The sequence below is a fragment of the Orycteropus afer genome, unplaced genomic scaffold, assembly GCF_000298275.1.
Source record: "Orycteropus afer afer isolate SDZICR_OR568_19922 unplaced genomic scaffold, OryAfe1.0 scaffold00276, whole genome shotgun sequence".
Classification (NCBI taxonomy): Eukaryota; Metazoa; Chordata; class Mammalia; order Tubulidentata; family Orycteropodidae; genus Orycteropus; species Orycteropus afer.
The window spans coordinates 749,571-757,700 of NW_006921863.1; positions in this window are offsets into that span (position 1 = coordinate 749,571).

The window sequence follows — 8,130 nt, forward strand, 5'->3', positions numbered from 1 at the left end:
ATATAAGCTCTGGTAGCATAGTGCCTAAGGCACTTGACTGCTAACCATAAGGCTGGCAGTTCAAACCAACCAGCCACTCCTCAGAAGGAAGATGGGGTAATCTACTTCCGCAGTGAGACTGCCTTGGAAACCCAAGGAGGGGTCACTATGACTCAGGTCCGACTCATAAGTAACTTTTCATTTTTCCCATGCTGCTTTCAGGATACTTTCCTTGTTTTTTATTTTGGTGAACTCAATTATATGTCTTGGAGATTTTTTTTGGGAACTATCCTGTTTGGGGTTCACTGAACTTCTTGAATGCATATATTCTCATCTTTCCTCATATTAGGGATATTTTCTTCCAACAAATCTTAGACAATTTTCCCTGTGGTTTTATTTCTCTCTGCCTGTTCTGGAATGCTGATTACACATAGGTCATTCCTCTTGTGGTATCCTGCATGAACCTTGGAATTTCTACATTTTGTTTTGATCTTTTGTCTGACTGAATCCTTAACAAAGTCATATTGAGGTCTTTGTCTTCAATCTCATTAATTCTGTCTTCTATTGATCCATTTCTACTCTTTGACCATTCAATGTGTTAGTTATTTCTGAAATCTTAGTATCTGGATTTGTATTTTTTTTTTAATTGTTTCTGATTTTGGTTTATTTTGTCAATTTGTTCCTGTATTGTTTTCCTAAATTATTCCAGAGTTTTGTCTGTGTTTTCCTTAATTTTGTCAGTGTTTTCCTTGATCAGTCTCTCAGTTGGTTGAAATTACCTAAATATAAGTCTTTTTAATTCCTTTCAGGGAATTCCAATGCTGCTTTTTTTTCTCAAAGATGTTTACTACATTTGTAACAATGGTCCCTTGTTTATCCTAGCTTATCTTGATTCTTTCTGTTGACTGCTATAATCTGTTTTCTCTGAGACATTTTGGTGGTGTTATATTTATGTTTAATGTGTGAAAGCAAAAGAGAGTGTGTACACAGATCTCTGTTAGCTGTTCACAAAGGGCAGGTGAGGGTGAGTTGAGCTGGTGCTGAACACCATCTATCATTTCACAGTTGGTGCAAAAGCAAGTGGTGGCTCTTACTAGTGTGTGAGGCTGCAAGAAGTGCAGGTATGTTTGGGCTGTGTTGGAACAGTTGCTATCTCTTACTCAGTTAGATAGAATAAAATAAAAAGGGAAGAAAGTAAGAGAAACAAAAATTCAAGCCTCATAATCCAACAGGAATAATCACACACACACACACACACACAATGTAATAAATGAGCATAGAAAAGGTTAAAAATATATTAAAATGGGTTAACAGAAAGATAATGAGAGAGAGAAAGAAAGGAAGGAAGGAAGGAAGGAAAGAAGGAAGAAAGAAGCCACAATATCTGGTGAAGGAAGAATGACAGAAAAGAGCAAAAATAAAGGAATGGTAAAGAAAAAATGAGAAAATTGCAAAAGGGAAAATAAGCATGGGAAGAATCAAAAGAAAGAAGTAAAATAATAATAAGGGAACCAGGAAAAGGAAAAAGAAAAAACACAAATCAGGGATACGGAAGATAAAAAAGGGAAAGAGAGGAAGGTAAAAAGGATAATTTAAAAACAAATAAAACCAAAGCTATGGACGGCAGGACATGTCACCCAGGTTCTGTCAGGGTACAAACAAGAATGGAATTCCTGCTAGTCAAGAAGGTGGTTGGAGATGGGGGATGGCCACATCTCTGTTCACCAACAATCTATGGAGTATAAGAGTAACAAGGGAAATATCACACCTCTCCAGTCGTCAGCCTCCAGTGCAGCTGCCCATTCTGTCCTCAGCAAGTGGAGCCCACTCATATATTGGAGTCTAGGAAGAATGCCACTCGCATCTATTCAAAGTGGTCTTGCTCACTGCTTGGGAATATTTCAAAATGCCTGCACCTTCAGGACACCCTCTGCAGTCCACGGGTCTGTTTGTCTCCTTCTTCAGTGTTTTCCTTTCAGGTTGTCAGGCACCAATGCAGTTGTTGCCCAGGCAGTCTTTATCAAGCAGTGCTGATTCTTAAGTTGTTACCAGGTTATATTCAAAATGGCTGTGCAGCTGGCAGTTCGTAGCTCCATTTGTTTCTTTACTCACAGTTTTCAATTAAGTTCTTCTATTAGTTGTATTCAATCCACGTCTTTATCATTCCATTCAAAGCTCAGGGTTGCAGGATAGTCTTCTGTATTGGTTTCAGTTGGTTTCTCATTGCTTTGTTGCAGAGGGTCTTTGTAGCTTTTCTGCCTATTCTGCCATTTTACCTGACCTCCTCCCAGAGGTTTTCTTTAACCTACACAGCCAGAATCAAAGAAATGAGCCATTGCAGCCTTCTTACCTGAAATAATCCTCATATTTGTGCAATTCTTAGTTTATAGCAAAATATCAACCTCCCACTTTAGACTGCAAATTGAAACCCCAATGTTTGATTATCGAAATGATCACATGTGGTCTCTCTTTCATTGAATTTAAGGTTGCACATTTTACTCCCATTGGTTTTAGATATATACATACATACAAAAGTCATAGTTACCCTTTCCATCCACACATAATGTATATCCCAACAATTTCTTCTAACAGTTTTCTGTGTTCACGATACATACACTTGCATTTTCTTTACACTTCATCTTACTCATAACATCATAGAAGATATCCCTGGCTTTTCTAACTAAGTAAAAAAGGGGGAAAAATGTGTATGACCCTGTGTGTTTCAGAGCAGTACTTTGCAACACAGGGTTTCCAATGGTGCATTTTTTTTTTTTTTTTAGGTAGATTGTCATACCTTTCTTCGAATGCAACGCTGAGTGGACTCAAACCCCTAACCTTTTGATAGGTAGCCAAGCACATTAACCATTTGCACCACTCAGGGACTTCTTATTTCCCCATAAGAAGCTTCTTTGTAGGACTCATTACAAGTGGTAATTTTACTTGTGTGTGTGTGTGTGTGCATGCAATTATAAATTATCTGTTCTTAGGTAGATTTTAAGCTCCATGAAAGCAGAAACACTATGTATTTCTGCTCAACGTTTTATTTTATCATCTAATATAATGCCTAGTCCTTAACAGGCAGTCCATAAATACTTAATGATTACCTGAATAAATTCAAGTTAATACATCTCATATCCATGACAAAATTCATGAGAAATAAAAAGTATCCATACATTTGTGCAATTAATGTAATTCCATGACAAATAATATTTATTTGTTTTTCTCTGTCATGTTTCCAGAAGAAGAAAACTGAATACATTTAGGATTTCACACACAAAAATATAAATATGAATAACAAGAAAAAAAAAAAGAAGAAGAATTGAGGAAAACCCTGTGGAAGAAAAAAATTAGAATTTGAAGGCTTAGATGCATTGGAAAAATTAGTATTATTTATTGAAGTCCAATTTAATGCACCTCAAAAATTGTTAAAATACAAAGATTGCAAACAAACCCAATACAGCAAATTAGTAAATCCATTCCAGCCTCATGGAAGTGGTTCTTTAACAATGAAATAATGCAATATTCATACTATATTTTAAAGGACATATAATCATTTAAGTTATTTGGTAGTTATCAAAACAAAATTTTCAAAGCAGAACTTTAACATTCAGTGTCAATATGTATTCCCTTCCATTTCCAGTTTAATTAGATTTTTAATAGAAAGTGGAAATGGAGAGTTGAAATAATTATATGGGTTATGTAAACAACTAAATCATCCTCAACATTGTAAAACATAACTTAGAAATATAAAGGAATGAAAATATATTAACTTCAATATAACTACTGAATTTTCAATATTATAATGAAATGAATATGTATCATAATGTTATATTCAACTTATACATTAATGTTTTTCTGTGACTGTTTAAACCAAAATCAAAGCTGCTTATTAGATGGCATTACAATATCTGTCCAGATACATCAATTTGAAATGTTATGACCCCATGCTATCAAGTAGTAAGAAACATGTGTTGTTTGTTGCTGTTAAGTGTCATCGAGTCATCTCCAACTCATAGGGACCCTATGTACAGCAGAACAAAACACTGTTCAGTCTTTTGCCAGCCTCATGATCCCTGCCATATGTGAGCCCATCATTGCAGCCACAGTGCCAATCCATCTAATTGAGGGCCATCCCTTTTTTCTCTGACCCTCCACTTTACCAAGCATGATATCCCTCTCCCCAGAATGATCCATTCTGACAACGTGACCAAAGTAGATGAGAAAAAGTACAGCCATTCTCACTTCCAAGGATCATTTCAGCTGCTCTTCTTCTAGGACAGATTTGTTCATTCTTTTAGCCGTCCATGGTACTCTTAGTATTCTTCGCCAACACCACAACTCAAAAGTATGAACTCTTCTTCAATCTTCCTTATTCAATGTCCAGCTCTCACATACACATGTGGCAATTGAAAATACCATGGCTTTGGTTAGTTGTACCTTTGTCTTCAAGGAGACATCTTTGCTCTTCAGCACTTGAAAGAGATCTTTTTATTTATTTATTTATTTGAAAGAGGTCTTTTGCAGTAGATTTGCCCAATACAATATATCTTTTGATGATTTGACTGCTGCTTCCATTGGCCTCAATTGTAGAACCAAGTAATATGAAGTCTTTGACAACTTCACTCTTTTCTCCATTCATCATGATGCTGTTTATTGGTGTAGTTGTGAGGATTTTTGTTTTCCTTATATTGAGTTGTAATCCACACTGCAGACAGTAGTCCTTAATCTTCTTCTGTAAGTGCTTCAATTCATTGTCACTTTCAGCAAGTAAAGTTGTGATGTCTGAGTAGCTCATGTTGTTAATGAGCCTTCCTCCTATCCTGATGCCACATTCTTCTTCTTATAGTCCAGTTACTCGGCTTATTTGCTCAGCATACCGATTGAATAAATATGGTGAAAGGATACAACCCTGACACACTCCCTTCTTGATTTTAAACCATGCAATATTCCTTTGTTTTATTTGAACGACAGCTTCATGGTTTATGGACAGGTTCCTCATGAGCACAGATAAGTGCTCTGGAATTCCTATTCTTCTCAATGTGATCCATAATTTGTTATGATCCATACAATTGAATGCTTTTGCATATTCAATAAAACACAAGTAAACATCTTTCTGGTATACTTTGCCTGGAACCAAGAGCCATCTGATATCAGCTGCAGTATCCCTCATTCCACATTCTCTTCTGAATCCAACTTGCATTTCTGGAAGTTCTCTCTCAATATACTGCTGCAAACATTTTGGAATTATCTTCAGTAAGATTTTACTTGTATGTGATACTAATTATATTGTTTGATAATTTCCACATTCTGTGGAATTACCTTTCTATGGAATGGGTAAAAATATGGATCTCTTCCAGACAGTTGGCCAGGTAGCTGTCTTCCAGATCTCTAGGCATAGCTAAGTGAGTGCCTTCAGTGCGGCAATCATTTGTTGAAACAACTCAATGGGTATTCTGTCAATACCTGCAGGCTTTTTTTTGTTTGTTTGTTTGCTGGTTCCTTCATTGTAGCTTTGATTTCATCTTTCAATATCATTGGTTCTTAATCATATGCCACCTTCTGAAATGGATGAGCATCCACCAATTCTTTTTAGTATTGTTGTTGTTGTTGTTATATGCCGTTGAGTCGGCCCAACTCATAGCGACTCCTCCTTGAGTTTCCGAGGCAGTATCACTACAGAAGTAGGATTGCCCAACCTTCCTTCCGAGGAGTGGCTGGTGGGTTTGAACCGCCAGCCTTCTGGTTAGCAGTCAAGTGCTTTAGCCACTATGACTGTGTATTCCCTCCATCTTCTTTTCATGTTTTCTGCATCATTCAATATATTGCCCATGGAAGCTCTCAATATTGCAACTAGAGGCTTAAATTATTTCCTCAGTTCTTTCAGCTTGAGAAGTGCTAAGCATGTTTTTCTCTTTTGGTTTTCTAACTCCAGCTCTTTGCACATTTCATTATAATAATTGACTTTGTCTTCTAAAGATGCTCTTTGAAATCTTCTGTGTAGCTCTTTTATCTTGTCATTTCTCCCATTTGCTTTAGCTGCGCTCCATTCAAGAGTAAGATTCAGAGTCTCTTCTGATATCCATTTTAGTATTTTCTTCCTTTCCTCTCTTTCTAAATATCTTTTGCTTTCTTCATAGCTAATGTTCTTGATGCCATCCCACAATTCCTCTGGCTTTCAGTCATTAATGTTCAATGCATCAAATCTATTCTTTAAATGGTCTCTAAATTCAAGAGGGATATAATCAAGGTCATATTTTGACTCTCATTGACTTGTTTTAATTGTCTTCAGCTTCAACTTGAACTTGTATATAAGCAGTTGACAGTCTGTTCCACAATCAGCTCCTGGCCCTGTTTTGACTGAAGATACTGATCTTCTCCATCACCTCTTGCCACAGATGTAGTCAATCTGAATCCTGTATACTCCATCAGGCAAAGTCTACATGTATAACTGTTGTTTGTGTTGTTGAAAAAAAGGTATTTGCAATGAATAAGTCATTGGTCTTGCAAAATTCTATCATGAGATCTCCAGTGTTATTTCTATCACCCAAGGCCCTATTTTCCAATAACCAGTAATTCTTCTTTGTTTCTAACTTTTGCATTCCAGTAACCAGGAATAATTAACATATCTTTATTACATGTTCATTCAATTTCAGACTGCAGAAGCTGATAAAAATCTTCAATTGCCTCATCTTTGGCTTGTGTGGTTATTGCATAAATTTGAATAATAGTCATATTAACTGGTCTTCCTTGTAGGCATGTGGATATTATCATATTATTGACAGCACTGTACTTCAGGATAGATCTTGATACTTTCTTTGTGATGATGAATGCCATGTCATTCCTCTTCAATATGCCATTCCATGCATAGTAGAGCATATGATTGCCTGATTCAAAATGGCCAAAATGGCCTGTCCATTTCAGCTTACTAATGTCTAAGATATCAATCTTTATGCATTCCATTTCATTTTTGACAACTTCCAATTTTCCTAGATTCATGCTTTGTGCATTCCATGTTCTTATTATTAATGGATGTTTGCACCTGTTTCTTCTCATCTTGAGACATGCCACATCAACAAATGGAAATCCCAAAATCTTCACTCTATCTACAACATTAAAATGAGCTTTACTCTGAAGAGACAGCTTTTCTTCATTTGTATTTTGAGTGCCTTCCAACCTGAGGGGCTCATCTTCTGGTGCTGTATCATACAATGTTTCAATGTTTCAGGGCTATTCATAGAATTTTCCAGTTATATATCAGACAGTGTTTCATTGTTATTCATAAGGTTTTCACTAGCCAATTGTTTGAGAATTGGAGGGCCTTTTCCTTTTTCTGAGTCAGTCTTAGTCTGGAAGCCCCGCTGAAACCTGTCCACCATGAGTAACACTGCTGGCATTTGAAACACCAGTGTCATAGCCTCCAGCCTCACAGCAAAACTCCAGCCACCACAGTACCAAAAACTGACAGACAATTTTGTCTCCTTTAGTTGTTGCAAAATGTGTCACTCACCTCCAGGTTTCCCACATCTGGCTGGCTTACGTGGCCTGACCCTGGGACCCTCTAAAAAATGTATACCACATAATAATTGTTATCATTTAATAAACATCTTTGATATGTGTATATTCTGTTATGATTTTAACACTTAGAGCCCCTGGAAAATAGATGAGTTTAAATCCAGTGTACAAGTGATAAAATGAGACTTGAAAAGATTGAGAAAACATTCACTTGAATACAACTGTAAGTGGTATTATAAGGATTTTAATCTAGATATATGTATATATTTAATTTCAAAATTTATTCCACTGTCATTACATACCATGCTATCCCAAAAGACAGCATGAGTGAGAACAGGTTGTAATGATATTGTTTTGGAAAACATATCCATTATAAATTGATTATTAGCTAAAGCTACTCAATTATAAAAACAAATTAACTTTGTAAATTATTTTGTTTTGAAAATATACATAGTACAACATATGCCAATTCACCAATTTCTACAAGTACATTTTAGTGAAATTGACTTCTAATAATGATTAAGCAATTAATTTTAATTAATTCTAAAGTACAGAGGTTCTTCAAATTTGTTCTTTATAACTACTGTATACAATACACAGGGACCCAGGTGGGGGGGATACGAGAGGTCTCCAACAGCA